At 46.0% G+C, this 15,921-nt stretch overlaps 1 protein-coding gene across 3 annotated transcripts in view; it reads left to right on the top strand.

Moving 5' to 3' along the window:
• Nucleotides 1–917: 917 nt before the first annotated feature.
• The window catches only part of LOC114503807, a 46,335-nt gene continuing 31,331 nt past the window's right edge, over nt 918–15,921 (top strand). For 2 of the 3 annotated variants that reach the window (XM_036033448.1, XM_036033449.1), the window contains exon 1: nt 918–1,265. The gene's annotated coding sequence lies outside the window, so the exon portion shown is untranslated. The remainder of the gene's footprint in view (nt 1,266–15,921) is intronic. The other variant, XM_036033446.1, reaches the window with a different exon arrangement.

Below are 15,921 nucleotides of genomic sequence, written 5' to 3' on the forward strand. Positions count from 1 at the left end.
CTCGGTCAGCCTTGTGATGCACCCTGACTGCTAGTGCTGCCCCTAGGCGGCGCCCTGCCGACAGTTGAAGCGCAGCGACTGGAGGTCCCGTCCGCGGTGAGACACAGGCTCCCGAACTGACTCAGGCCTTCTGAGAAATACATACACTTTCAAAAATAGTAGGAAAAATAGCAGCCTGAATTGTTTATTCCCTATGAAACACATCAAAGATGGTTTGAAAAAGGAGTATGATGTGAAGACATATTCACGCATAGGCCGAAATAGGTACCTGAGTTGTGGGTCCTTGGGCTGGGTTCCTGAACTGCTTCGCAAAGTTGTATGTGAAAACCTCAGTTTGTAGTTTTCCTTTTTTCTGGAATGGATAACTACCAGGAACATTTGGTCTTAAGGAACAGGTTGAAATAATACTACATTTCCCCAAGAAAGTTTCCCTCCTGATGCTTAGGAAAAAATAGACGTCTGAACTCAAACAAGTAGGTGAAACACTGTTACATCTGGCTTCGAGGAGATTCACAAGGTACATGAATTTATGAAGACTCTGAGACATTCGCCCTGGCTGGTGTGGCTCAGTGGATTGAGTGCGGGCCTGCAAACAGAAGCATCACGGGTTGGGTTCCCAGTCAGGGCGTATGCATGGGTTGCAGGCCAGGTCCCCAGTGGGGGGCATGCAAGAAGCAACCACACATGGATGTTTCTCTCCCTCTCTTTCTCCTTCCCTTCGCCTCTCTCTAAAAAGAAATAAATAAAATCTTTTAAAAAAAAGAATCTGAGACATTCGATTGAAACGAAGGAACATTTTTTAACAAACTGAATGTACTTCCATCCATTTTCACACTGCCTTGGCCGAGGAGTACTCATATACAGGAACATCTAACTGGATCTCCAGGGACCAGCGCCCTAAGGAACAGGTCGCAGGAAACTTGGCCCATCCACAAACGGGTGTGCGAGATTTCTGTTATTGTTGATTTCCCGGAACCAGGAGAGACAGACGGGCCTCAATAGCCGGGCGGTGCACAGTTGCTAAGTGACTGGGCAAACAACACTGCGGCTGGAGCACAGAGAGGAGAGACTGAACCAATAGGGCCTTGAGCTGCCAGGGGCCCATCTATATCATCTCGTTAAGCCTGGAGGGTAATAAGGATCCGACTTCCAGGAAATGACAGCGTGGCTTGTTGTTATGACAACAGCAACAACAAAACCATCTTCCCCATAAACCACTTAGGCAGCGAATCCACCCAGTGTTCTCTGAGGAGCTGGCTTCTAACGTGAGTACTGGAATATTCTGCCTCCGCCAAATCTCGTGGAATTCTTGCTCCATGTCTCACTCTTGCAAAAATGATTAGACCTCTGTTTACTCTCTGTAAAAAGAGACTGCAAGGACTGGGGTCACGTGTAAAGGCCCCTCCAGCTCTAAGAGTTCCTAACGCTCCCAAACAGCAAAAAGGAAATCCATCACGTCCCCCCTTTCGGATGCCTCTCTAGCATTTTAAATTTGCAAGGAACCTCTTTGTATGTTTGTCATACCAAACATAACTACCCTTTATTTCTGGGTTACTGTCACAGGGCACTGTGCATTGTGGTTTGGGGGGAGGGGGAGGAGGAAGCATGTGCCATAATTGTCTGGGGATTCGCAGATGGCTTTCTCTGGCTGCAGCTTGCTGAGCATTAAGCAAACCTCCCTGGAGAAATGTGATTTGCTTTGCTTCCCAAGGGTAATAAATCACAGACAGCCCACATTTCCCCTTCCACCTGACCTTTGTCTCCCACAGAGAATTTCTCTGCGACGACTCGGTTCCCTTCAGGAAGTTTTGTCCGTGATAATGACCGAAGTTCCAGGGGAAAAGGTATTAAGCACCATGCCCTGAAAATGTGCTGTCCTGGGTCTGGGTTTCTCAAACACTTGCAATCGCTCTGAAAGCCATCAGTGGCCCATGGGTGGAGACTTGTCATATGCAGCTAGGGAGCAAGGGGGGATAAAAAGGCCAAGTTCAAAGATGTTACCTTGGACCCCCTATCAAGAACACGCATTAGCATCTATAACTCTGTGAGTCTTGTAAGATTCTGTATTCAAGGCCCTTGTGCACATTTCCGAAGGTGTCCCCGCCGATCTGATGGAGGCCCCACCTACCTCCAGGGACAAGTACAACCACAGATACTCTAAAGGGTGGATGTGCTGGTTCACCTGACCATACCCCTGCCATTCTGGCCATTACTCATCGTCTTCTAGTTCCTCCCTGCGATTGTGGTGAGGAGAAAAGCCTCCAAGGAGTCAGACCTGAGTCGCTTGCTGTGCGTGGAGGCAAAGTTTGTTTTCCTCTCTAGAATCCTGAAGACACCCCAGCATTGGAATGCTGAGAGGGCCTCTGGGACAGGTCTCCCAAGGTGAATTGGCCACGTCGTTCTCCCTAGAATTTCAGTTCTCCATGAGTTCCAGAAGGCTCTGTCTCACCCCCTGGGCTCTAAGCACAGAAACATGCGTAGTTCCTTTTCATCGAGGTATTCTCCTTCGAATGTGCATGTAACCCTTTGCTGGCAGTGAGTACGAGGCAGGCATCCTAAAAGAGGAAAACTCTTGTCCAGGGATGGGGCGGGCAATACGTAGCTGGAAATGGAGAGTGTGGTAGTCGCTTGGCCTTTGGAGAACTGGAATTCACAACTCTCCCTATGAAAACCCCCTACGTCTTATAGGCCTCTCTGCCTTTTCTCCCCATCTTCATTCATCTCATTCTTTCCTAATGTGAACTCTCAGCTCAGGCCCCGAGGAAGCTAATTCTAGCAATAGCCAAGTGTGATATCAATGAATCCTTCTTTCAGTTAGATATCTGTGATGATTACAGAGCCCAGAAGTTTTTCTTAATTTCTGCCCTCCTTGGATTTAGCTATTTTGCCTTATCGACGTGTTTGAAATAGTAAAAGCATTTTCAGCAAGGAGAAACAGTGCCCTCCACAGGACACATCAGTCTTGGGCTTTTATAGGCAACCATTAACAAGCACAACATTTTTTTTTAAATAGATTATTCATTCTTCTTTCACTTAAGCTTAATACAGCTAGTGACAAGCTTGGTGACTAGAATCACTTCTGCACACATTTATTGTCAAGTATAAAAGGAGAGAGGATGTCAAGAAAAAAATTTAAACAAGGTCTGACAAATAGAGAAAAGTCCAAAATGGAGCAAATGAAGGAAATTGAAAGCAAAGGTGCATGGAATTCTCAGGTTCAAAACGAGACGCAGACACACAAGTCCGTGCCCCACGTAAGGATCTCTTCTGTACTGAATGTGGGTGTCCTCCTAAAATTTATCTATTAACTCCTAATGCCCGACAGGATGGCAGTAGGAGATGGGAGCTTCCAGAGGTGATTATGTCACCAGGGTGGAGCCGGCATGGGTGGGATTGGTGCCCTTCTGAGGGAGACCCCAGCCAGCGCCCTTGCCCCTTCTGCTTTGTGAGGACACACAGCAAGAAGATGATGATCTGTGAATTGGGAGGAGGGGCCTTGCCAGATGCTGAATGGTCTGATGCCTTGGTCTTGGATTTCCCAGCCTCCAGACAGTGAGAAATAAACTTCTGGTGTTTATAAGCCTCCCGGTCTGTGGTGGACTGTGATAGCAAACTCAGTGGTTCAGGACAGAGCTGTCTGCACAGCAGCAGCAGTTCAAATTACAGGCACATTAACCATACGCACACTCTTTCCAATCGCCATCCTGGCTAGTCCTTCATCCAGGAAGACATAGTTTCAGGAAACTTTGATTTCCACGGCATCTGTGGGTGTGTGCGCATTAGTAATAATTTAAACACAGTCATTACTACGGGCAGTCCAGAAAGCTATGAAGGCCATGCACATGGAAACCTATTAAATGGCATTATATGTCATCATCCTGGAAACCTGAGAGAATTTTAAGTAGCAGATCATCAAAATTCTCATCAACTAGATGACAATCCTACGCACGTGAAAAAAGTAATGCACAGTTAAGTTTAGGAAAGACTGAAATACCTAGTGTATTGACTTGCTGGCCTGCCAGAACAAAGCTCCACAGGCTGGGTGGTGCAACAGAAGGTTATTTGCTCACAATTCCCAATGCTAGGAATCCAAGACCAAGGTATGGGTGAGAGTTTACTCTCAGACCTGTTTCCGGGACATAGAGTTCTCTTCAAGAGGCCTTTCCCCTCCTTCTCTTTTTAGAAGGACACCAGTCCAGTTAAATTAGGACCCACCCTGATGACCTCATTTTAACTTAATCACCTCTTACAAGATCTTATCTCCGGGTACGGTTGTGTGGTGGCCTCTGGGTTTGGACTTCAATGTAGGAATGCAACCGGGACACAACCAACTAATGGGCTAATGTGCCTCACCCAGTCGGTTCAAGGCCTTAAGAGCAAAAACCGAGGTTTCCTGGAGATGCAGAAATGTTGCTTCCAGATGGTCACTTTAACTCCTGCCTGAACTTGCAGCCTACCCATTTGGGACTGGTCAGATGCCACAACCTCACAAGCCAATTCCTTAAAATGAATCTCTTGATGGTATGCATATATACCCTGTTGGTTCTGTTTCTCTGGAGAACCCTGACCGATGCACTACCTTTTGCTAAAAGCAACTCAGGATGTCACAGAGGTATTCTGGGCCTTACTGTATTGCTTCTTGCAAAAGGAAACCAGCCCCACTCATTCCATCTCAGAGCTGCAAATCAGCCAAGTGGGGCCTGCAGCACTCACACTGAACTCCAGGTGGCGCTCGTGCTCTACTCAAAAGAGGCTTCCCTTGATGCAGGCCCCGCCTCACTGGCTTTTTAACTCGGACTTCCAGACAACGCAGTGACTCAGCAGTGCCAAGGAGGAAGCGTAAAATTTGGACAAAGGATACTGCCTACATGCCGCATGCACACAAGCTTGCCATCACAAAAATCACTTTTTGAGGCATCCTTTCTTGGAAGTCCCGTGTCTTTGGTAGGATTTAGCATGCTCTGACCAAATTAGTCACTTGAGCAGTCTCAAAAAGCCCCCAATAAATAGGAACACCCCTGGGCTAATAGAAAAAGGGGTACCATTGTGCTTGAAGGTTGGCCAATGTGTCGTGTTTCTGTCTGCGACCTAAAAGAGATCACCTGTCCATTGTTCTAGGTTTTCTTTCTTTTCAAGTCTCCAGGGTTGGCTGGCTTAGGGAGGGGCGCACACAGGGCCTGACTCACCCGGACCCCGGGGTGGCAGCTGCCCACAGTCCTGGCAGAACAGACTCTCTCTCTGTGCCTATTCTGCAAACCCCTCTGTTAATCCTGCCCGTGGTCAAGACCCGACCCTGTCATTAGGCGGTGTACCCAACCACAAGCCCAAAACATTTGAACGGCATGGGCTTGTTGAGTCCTTGTAATATTTTGTAAGAAAATTGGAGAAGATTTTACTTTTTAAATTTCTACTTTGTTCATAGGAAGCAGAGCCAGCTATGCTGAGTGACCCTGCGAAGGTCACCCAGCGATTCAGAGTCAAAATCAGGGGCACTTGGCCTTCAGTCAGGGGGGCGGCTCTTCTGAATCTCTGCCACAAAAGCTCTCCCTCTCCCCCTGCACCTCGCCCCCCCTCCTCCCGCCACCACAACCATCATCCTTTCCTTGAACATAAGCATTTGTTTGGCTCTTTTAAAGAGTATGCACATTCACATAAGGACACAAATCCATGTCGTGTTTCGGTCGCTTTAGCCATGTGCCCACGATGTTGTGTGGCTGGTGTAACCTAAAGTAAGAAGAAGCATCGCCTACCTTTTACATTACAACCTGACTGTTAGAATATACACACAGTTTCCTTCTTCGAGATATGCACTTCAGGACAGCAGATGAGAAGCCCTGAGAAATCCTGTCGAAAACAGCTTACTTCTATTTAACCACATATTTTTCAAACTTGCTTGAATGTACTTGACTTTTCCCCACGGGAGCCCCTGGAATATCATTTGGAAATGCTGGATAACACTATCATCCCTTTGTGGGGTGGGGTTGGGTGCGTAGGCAGCGACCCCCGCTTGCTGTGCTGAGAAATTCCGGAGTTTACAGAGTTAGTCTTAGAGTTAGTCAGATTTTTGTGGTCTCCCAGGGCATCCCGAAGGTTGGCAAAAGCCAAGTCTTGTGGCAGCTTCCCAAGCCTGAGATCACGGCACAGAGAGTAGATGAAATAGTAGCTTCTCCCCCCTCTGACGGGCCCACTCCATCCCTCCCACATCACACAGGCGGCTCCACCCAAGGCCACCCGGGACCCCTCCCGCTGTCCCATCTGTGGCATCGGGGGACCTCCCACTCCCAGTCCCTTGGACGTGTTCTCCAGCCACCTCCAGTCCTTGGGAAGACAAATTGAAAGTCAACCTGATTACTGGGGTGTTCCTAAAAACTGCTCAGTTCTCCAAACAAAAGCCATAGCCTGGGGCAGTCATTCATCTATATATAATGTTAAATTCATGTATATATAATGGTAAAATCCCTCCCAGCAATCCACCCCTCAGTCCTTTCATTTGTCCCAAAGAGTGGGCAGCTCTGCACCACAGCTGAAGTTTCTGTGCCGCCCTGGGGGTCTTGCATACCCACGGGAGCTAGCAGGCGTCACGTACTTAGTCTGAAGTCTTTCGGGGGCCAAAGACCCCATAGAAATGACCCTACATGACAGTGACATGTGGTTGAATGTAACTGCATGTGTTCATTTTAAAACTCTGTAGAAGTTTCCTGAGTCATCTCAGAAAAACATATTGACTTAGAAGAAATAAAGTTGCTGGGCAAGGGTGACGATCCCATGGTGAGACCATCATTAAGACTTGTCTTCACTGTGTGGCTCCTGCGGACAGGTTTGCACGAGAATGTCAGGCGGCGACACCTCTTACTGGGTGAATCTACCTTTCAGAAACCATCCCACAGAACTCATCCGTTCAGTCAGTTCAACAGACACACATTCATTGGTTATCGACTGGGCCAACCCCCGTGCTGCAGGGAGACTAAATTCCATGGGGTGCGAGCCCTGTGCTACGGTAGGTTAGTCAGAGCCAAGGATGCCCATCAAAGATGTAGGTGCCGCTCTTGCAAAAGCGTGCTTGGCCCAATATTTCTCTAAGTCGGGTTAAAAGTCACAACTTTTTAGCTTAGTGGCTCAGAGCACAGCCTCCAGCATCAGAGGTTCTCTTTCAAGACCCAGTTCTACTATGGACTAGTTGCGTGACTGCAAGCAAGTGATTTAACCTCTTGAAGTTTGTTTTCCACATCCACAGAATGGAGATAATTACAGCCCTTATCTCAAACTTGTCGTGAAGGTTAAAGGAGACAATGCATCCAAAGCACTTTGTGCAAGACCTAACAGACAGTGAGCTCTCAATAGAAAGTAGCGCTTACTATTCATTTCTTTTTCCCCATCCCAGGACATGAAAAAGCGTAGCCACATCCTAAGCTATCTCTGCATCCCCAGTGTCCACATGAAACCATTTCCCAGCCCAGTCCATTTCAGAGAACCAGATGGTTCCATTCTCAGCCAGCCTCCAGCCGTTCAGAGTAATCATGACATTGGAATGCTTGGCCGAAGGAGAAAAACTGCAAAAGGAGTGTTAAAAGAATGAGATTGAGATCTATCCCAAATATGTTTAAAAGGCCAGTGGGAGACCCTTGGCTGGGGTGGCTCAGTTGGTTGGAGCATCATCCCATGCACTGAAAGGTCACTGGTTCTATTCCCAGTCAGGGCACATGCTTGGGTTGTGGGATCAAACCCCAGTTGGGGCACATGCAGGAGGCAACCAGTTGATGTTTCTCTTTCACATCTCTCTCTCTCTCTCTCTCTAATGAGAATAAAAAAATAAACCTTTAAAAATAATAATAAAATAAAAGACTAATTGGAAAGTATGAGACTCTTCTGGTCCATGTTTTCATCCACATATCCCTGCACATATCCGTGTGGTGGTGGTGTTTACTCTCCCAGGGGTCACGTGCTTTGACTATTGCAAATCCCTGAGCTCCCCTGGGCAGCTGTGGAGTCTCTACACCATCGGTCCCTCAACAGCCCTTCTCCAGGGATCCTGCACAGACACTCTTGGGATCGCCATCTATGAAGCTCACGTGCAGACTCTCCAGCTATTCCAAGGCTGCAATACATGGGCTTTGTCTTCCTTGGCCCTTGCTATCCATGGAACGTGCCTGGTGTTCCTCCCACAGTGGAGACAGAGTAGGATGTTTTCTTCTGGCTGTGCTCCCTTAGCAGAGAGAACGGCACCTCCCCACCCCCAGCATGAGGCTGGTTCCAAAGCCATTATCCCCGTCTCACACATATATCTTGGCCATCAAATTAAAAGTACTGTCATCAGAATGAATCACAGTTAACCCACTACTATATATTTAATGTTCAGGGCATTGTGGTTACACAGCCTCATAGAAGCGAGGTAGGATCTTCAGATATAAGAATTTAAGTGCAGGAGCCCTTGGCACAGGGTGCTGAACGAGAGTCCTGATCTGTGTAACACTGACTGACATGTGTGCAATGCTCTGACATCATCACTGTCCAGAGCCCTGTAGAAATGATGGCTTTTCTTCTTTCTGCAGACCACTGTGCAGAAGGAGTCTTACATCTCCCTGGGCCTCCCTCCGGAGCAGGGAAATGCCCCATTTCCATGTGTATGGCCATCTGTCCCCCTCCTCTGGTCCTCTGTACTGTGTCGGTCTGCTCAGGCTCCTCAAAGAGCCAACCTGCACCAAGACCCCTCTGAGTGAGTCTTGTACCACTACAGTTACAACCATGTTAGACGCTGTGACTGAAAGGTCTTAGGGTTTTAGGGCCATGCTGATGTAACATGCAAAGGCTATGGCAAGGGCAGATTTGGTCTCTAGCCTGCTCCCCAGTCACTGTGGCCATTTCTGACCTAAGCAGTGGAACTAAAGACATGTGAGGTGAGAGAGAAGGAAATACCATCCTCGGATGAGTCCACAAGTGCCCAGACACAGGCAGTTGGCAGTAGGGTTTTATCTGCTCTGCAAAACACTAAGACCGTAGTGATTACCTCCTGAGCTTTGCCCTCACTAAAGAGCTCAAACAGCAGATCCTGGTAGCAGACGGGACCCATTCTTCCATTGCAATGCCTAAATAGAAGATACCCCGGGCAGGGGTGAGTACCATCGGGTGGAGAAAAAGAAATCCAAAGTCAATACAACCAATACAAAAATGTCTCAAAGAGTCCATTCTGGGAAAGAAGGAAAAAAGAAGCTCTTAAGTGCACAATTATGTTTTATAACACAATTACTTCTTGAGTGTTGAAAACTCAGTCAGAATAAATTACTTTCGTGCTGAAAGGGTCAGAGGGCAGCCTGGGATCTGGGTAGGATATCCATCCTGAGTTTTCCCTCTCCACCTCCTACCACACTTCTAGGAGGGACTCTAATCTTACAGCCCTTTTCAGCTAGGGATCCTGCAGGGAATTAAACCCAATGCCCTAAAACACCTATTGTATGGAATGAATTAACTCCTTTCTTTTGCAGCTAGAGTGGTCCTAACTCTATACTGTCCTACCCTTGGAATAATGGAGAACACAGTCACTCAGATCATTTTCTGTAGGGATTAATGCTTTCAGGGAACCCAGGTTGAAAAAAGTCTGCCCATAGGAGGCTAGATTTTGTTTCTTAGCAAGAATAGCTTGTTTTAAGCCACCCAGTTGGGGGGCAATTTGTTATGGCAGACCTAGGAAACTAATCCAGTGGTGTTTTCCTAGTTTTTTTCATCTAAAGATATTAAAACATTAATTAGATAATATTCCTCTTGTTATGTTTTGAGGCTAGCATAAAATCTTTCACTTTTAAAATTTTATTTTCTCATTGTCTGTCAGTACAACATGGAAATAACACTTGATTTTCCAAACCAACCTTATAGCCAACAACCTTGCTAAATTTACTTATCAATTAAAATTGTTTACTTACAGATTGTTTTGAATTTTCTACCTACTCATAAATTGTATGGGCATGTGGCTTCTTCAAATAATAATGGTTTTATTTATTCTTTTCCAATTTTTAGAGGTTCTTTTATACCTGCTTTACTGCACTGACCTTCAGTAGAAGTGGTAACTGTAAGCATCTTGGTCTCATTTTCAATCTCGGGCGGAAACACTCATTCATTCACCATTGAAGAGGATGCTCTAGGCTCTTTGTAGATAAACCTTATCAGGTCAGTTTCTGCTGTTTCCTAGTTTGTGGGGAGTTCTTACGGACTAAGGATTGACTTTTATCAGATGTTTACTCTGCATTGGTTCAGATGACCGTATGCTTTTGCTCTTTATTCTGTTATCATGATTTCCATGATTTAATTACCAAATGTCGAAACAGATTTGCATCCCTCAATGCAAATGCGTGTGGCGTGCTATCCTTATGCATCACTAGATTTGATTTACTGATACGTGCTGTAAATTTTTTACATCTGTTTGCAGGAAAGATTGGCTGTAATTTTCCCCTCTTGTCTTAGTCAAGTTTAAGTATCATGGCTTCATAAAATGAAAGCTGACGAATCATCTCAGACTTCTTAAAATCTAAAGTGTTTCCTCCTGTATTTTTCAGGAGGAGATTTGTATAGAATTGGTGTTAATTCTTCTTTAGACATTGGTACTAATCTTCAGCAAAATAAGCTAGAATTGAAAATTTCTTTTTATGGAGTTTTAAAAATACAAATTAAACTCCTTTAATAGTTATAGGGCTATTCAAATGACCTACTTTATATTTTGTGGTAGCTTGTGTCTTCTGAGGAACTAGTCCATTTCATGTAAGTTGTCAAATTTAGCCAGGTAAAGTTGTTTGTAATGTCCTCTTACTATCCTTTTGATGTCTGCCGTCTGCAGTGATCTCTCCTGTTTAACTTCTGGTATTGATAATTCATGGTTTTTAAATCACTTGTTTTTTTCCTGTACGTCTGGATAAAGATTTGTCCATTTTATTGGTCTTTCCAAAGAACTTGATTTTTGTTTTATTTTTACCTATTTTTGGATCATGCCTTATTAAGCCAATCCCCTTAGGGAAGGTCTGCTGGAGACAAACTCTCTCGTTTCGTTCATCTGAATGTGTCCTGCTTCTCCTTTCTTTCCTGGAGGATATTTCCACCTGGTGTAGGACTGCGGGTTCCCAGCTCTTCTCTTCCAGCACACGGAAACAATTACGTTTTTTCCTTTTGGCCTCTGTGGTTTCCAATAAGAAATTGTAGTTAAGGTGTTATATCCTTCTTTGCTGCTTTCAAGATTTTTCCTGTCTTTACTTTTCTGGAGTTTGATGCCTATCCATCCTGGCATAGGTTTCTTTGGTGTGGATTTCTCTAGGGGGTGGGCTGGGTGTGGCCCACAGGCCACTGCCTGGATGACTGTGATGCCACATAAAACTTCAGGCTGGTGGCACCAGAGAAACTGGAAATAGGAAATTTTTAAAATTTGAAATCGCGTGATTTTTAAGTCTGTCCATAAATTCTACTTTTTTTCACTACAGCACTGGATAAAAATGAAAACAAAAAGAAAAAATTATCTTCCAGGCACCACAGACCGTGGGATGTATTTGTTAGCTCTTGAATGTGGTTCTCTTTACAATTGTAAAATACCCTTCTTTTTTCATTTCATGCTCTTCACCTTGGCTTTAACTTTGCTGGGCACTAAAATGAGGATCATACTTCCTTTGAACTTACATTTGCCTGGCATGCCTTCACCATTTCTTATGTTCAAGAGCTCCTGTCTCTTTGTTTTTTATTTTTATTTTTTACATTTTATTTATTTATTTTTAGAGAGAGGGGGAGGGAGGGAAGAAGAAAAGGGGAGAAACAATCAATGTGTAGTTGCCTCTTGTGCACCCCCAACTGGGGACCTGGCCTGCAACCCAGGCATGTGCCCTGACTGGGAATCAAACTGGTGACCCTTTGCTTCGCAGTCTGGCACTCAGTCCACTGAGCCACACCAGCCAGGGCCCAGTTGCTTTGTTGTAAATATGTCTCTTGTCTCAGCTTACATTGGATTTTGCTTTAAAATTCTGATATTTAGGCCACTTATAATTATTGGCATGCTAGATATGACTGATCTCCGTTTGTTCCCTCTGTGATGAGCGTCTGCGCTTTAACACGTGTCTTCTGGGGCACAGAACCAGCTACAGAGGAGTCGCATCCCAGCAGGGGTTTGAAATAAGCGTCTGATCAAGATGACTACATCAGTAGGGTTTAATATGCTTCATACCACTGGGATATATAACTTTTGGTATTCTGAACATTTCAAAGATCGTTCTCATTTATTTATAGTTACATCATAGATTCCTTTGAACTAAAACCATTAAAGGGGGAAAAACAGTTACTCTACCCCTCCTCCCCCCCCCCCCCCCCCAGTGTCTGAAAGAACACAAAGCCAGTTAGGGCGGAGGGTGTTTACGCTTCCCACACGCCACCTGGCACCCCCACATTCCTCAGCTGCTGGCTGTCAAGCAGCTGGCCCTCTTCGAAGTGAGAGCTGGAGCATGTGACACTGGGGACCCGCTCGGCTGCCCAGAGCCGGTGGAAAAAGCTGCTCTGCTTTTGCACTCCTGCAGCTTGAGCCGCCAAAGGCAGAGAAAATTACCTGCTTATTGCACGCCTTCTGCTTCTTGGTCCTAAATGGAGGAGATGAAGAGGGAGAGCCGTGTCACCTGTCCTTGTCCTGTATCACGGGCCCCGAATTCACTTCCTTCCTCCCTGTGCCTCCTCAGTCCCGTATTTAGACGGAGAGGGGCCGGGGTAAAGGGCGAGCGGCTGCCAGGAAAGACTGAGAAGGGATGGAACGCGGGGCATCTGGGATAATGGACTCCCCAGCTGAACTGCCGGGCACCTGGGGTGGAAAGAAGCATCACCTCTCCTTCCACTGGAGCCGGACGGCTCAGGAGGGTCGGGTCACCCTGAGTCCAGCCAGCCTGTGCTGGCAAGGACCTGAGGCTGCGTGTTCTCAGCCTCGAAGGCCAGCCCCATGGTGGACAGCACAGCCCAGGGAGGCAGCGAGCCCAGTGACTGGACTCTCCACTCAGTCCCCCAGTAAGTTCCCTTAGAATCTTCGCTCCAACGTGAAGTCCGTGATTCAAGTTTTAGTTTTTCAAAACCCCTTTCCTGAGCCCTAAGATGTGTAATTTGATGAGCAGAATATGGGATTTGAAGTTGGCAGACTTGGATTTAAGAATTGTTTCAAGAGTAGTTACTCTGTGTGACCTTGAATAGTGCTCTTAAGAACGAAGTGAGGTAGGCATACAGTATCTACCGCACCACTGTGTTAGTCAGGCTTCTCCCGAGAAAGGGCACCCACAGGATGCATGCGCGCACACCCACGTAAAGGGAAAGAGATTGGTTTATTTGAAGGAATTAGTTCACGCACTCCTGTTGACTTGACAAATCGAAAATCTGGTGGGGGAGGGCGGCAGACTGGAGACTCGGGAAAGGGTTGCAGTTCCGGCCCAGAGGCCACCTGCTGGTGGACCAGAAGAAGGCAACGTTACGCATGAAGTCCAGAAGCAGTCTGCTGGGAGAATCTTCTCCTGCTCCAAGAAGGTCAGCCTTTTGTTCTACTCAGGCCTTCATATGATTGGCTGAGGCCCACCCACATGATGGAGGACAATCTGCTTCACTTTTCCACCAATTTAAATTTACATTTCACCCCAAAACACTCTCCCAGGAACATCCAGAGCAGTGATTGACCAAATACCTTGGCAGCATGGCCCAGCCAAGCTGATACATAAAATTAACCATCACAACCACCAACACACACTCGCGATCTAATAAACATAATTTCCTCCCCCTCATGTCCCTGACTCTTAAACCATTAACAGCTGCTTCTCACAACTGTCTTTTCCTTTTGCTGCGCCCCGGCCCTCTGTCATGGGAAGACTGTGCCCTGCCGAGTGAAGATCCCGTCCCAGAAGGCGTGCTCGTGGAACCTCCGCACGTGTCTCCCGTAGCTCTCCGCTGCTCTCCCGGCAGTGCCTGTCGCTCCCTGCAGCCCCGCGCCCTGCCTCTGCTGGTCTCGGCATTCAGCCCACATCTGCTCATGCTCGAGACCCCCTGTCTCTCCCTCCATGGCCTTTATCCCGAGAAAGAGCAAAGACTGAATTTAATGTTTTCTTGCCAATCACCCACTTCAAATATTTCTGAGTTTTGTTTCTCTTATAATTGGCTTCCTGGTCTTTGTTATTAAAAACAAAAAACAAAAAACAAAAAACAAAAAACAAAAAACAGAACAAAGGGCGTCTCGTCCAGGTTCCTGTTGCCCTGATTCTCCCCTTTTTAGCCAAGTCAGTGGAGTTGATTTTGAAAAGCTTTTCAGGCATTTAAAAAAAATGTGGAGTAAATGGATATTAGCTCTATGTCATCTGTTGCCTACTGACCAATGAACAGAAAAAAAAGGATCTGAGCAGAGGAAAAAATGCTTCTCAAAACTAGAAACGTGCAAGGATTGGTGTGTGCAAATCATTCGATCTCTAAGACATAAATGTGTAAGACATATGCATGACAGCCATATTTACAAGTTATGGGCCTGGAGAAGGATCATTTCTTGAGTGCCCTGTTATACAGAGCCCCGCAGTGGTGGCCAGGAAGGCACTTTAAAGCTAAAGAAGGCACAGAAACACAGACACGATGGAGCATGAGAAAATTTGGAGAATACCTTAAGCTGCCAAGCAGTGAATAACAAATGGTGCAGAGAGTGCCAAGGACCACGAGACTGGTAAACTCCCAGGAAGACGTCAGGGGGACCACATCCTCTTCTCTAGGCCCCTCGTTCCTCTCAACCATAAATTCCCACATCAAATTCCTCCTCAATGCTTAAAGATTTCCCGAAGCACTCCAACCCACAGGCCATCACGTCCTTCTCCAAACCCTTGGAGAAATGTCTTAAATTTCATCTGGCGCTGGGCTGGGCTGTCTGATAAACTTTATTTTGCCGCTGATTAGCTTTTCCACCCTTGTATATCTGTTTTTCTTGGATGGGAACATCCTTAAGGGTTGTATACATGACTTACTTCTCCATGTCCCTCTGAGATGATGCAGTGACTGAAATGATCACTCAACAAATAGGAGTTGATTCATGGTGTGTCTGTCATATTTCACCCACAGGGAAAGGCCAGGGAGCCTCTACCTGGTCACTCAGCTAAAATAATAATAACCATAATCGTATTAACAGCTAATAGTTACTGAGTGATTATTCTTCCATGCTAAGTTATGCTTGAACCCATTTAATACTTGGTAACAGATTTATGAAATAAACACTTTCATTATCCCCGTTTTACAGATGAAGAAACCAAGGCACGATGACTCCTAGTTCTACAGCCAGTAAGTGACAGAGACAATTTTTGAACCCAAATTAACTGGCTCGAGATCTAGGACTCAGAACTGCTATATGTGCAAAAATAACGTTTTTAAAGCCCTAAAAATTGAACAGATGTGTTTAAACCCATTCAGGAACTATTTAATAATTATTCTGTGTGCCTGGCCCACGGAAATATACAATGTAATGTGCCCAGTGTGAATAACTTGGATGGACCTCTGCTGCATAACACACAGGATTAACATCTCCATTATCTGTTTGTAGGCCTTAAGATTTTTCCCAACCTAGTCTAGAGCCCTCCTCACCGTCTTTCTTTCTACACTGGACAATTCATGAAACCCCGAACACTTTCCACACTTCCCAGGTTTTGAAACTTGTCCAAACCCTCCTACTGCAGGGCGGCTCCTCTGCTCCGGAACTGTCTGTCCAAGGTGTGCTCACCTTTCCAGACCCAACTTTGATCTGCCCTATCCAAGAACTTTACCCGCTCTCTTTCCTTCCTAACCAGAATCTATCCCCCTCTCCCCACAAGAGACATAATAATGTTGCCACTGATGGCTGGCAATCAGATAAGCTCTCTAGCATTGAAGAGAAAGGCATGGGGTTAGGGCTGGTAAGCTGGTTCACATATGAGG

This window comes from Phyllostomus discolor, chromosome 8 (assembly GCF_004126475.2).
Source record: "Phyllostomus discolor isolate MPI-MPIP mPhyDis1 chromosome 8, mPhyDis1.pri.v3, whole genome shotgun sequence".
Lineage (NCBI taxonomy): Eukaryota > Metazoa > Chordata > Mammalia > Chiroptera > Phyllostomidae > Phyllostomus > Phyllostomus discolor.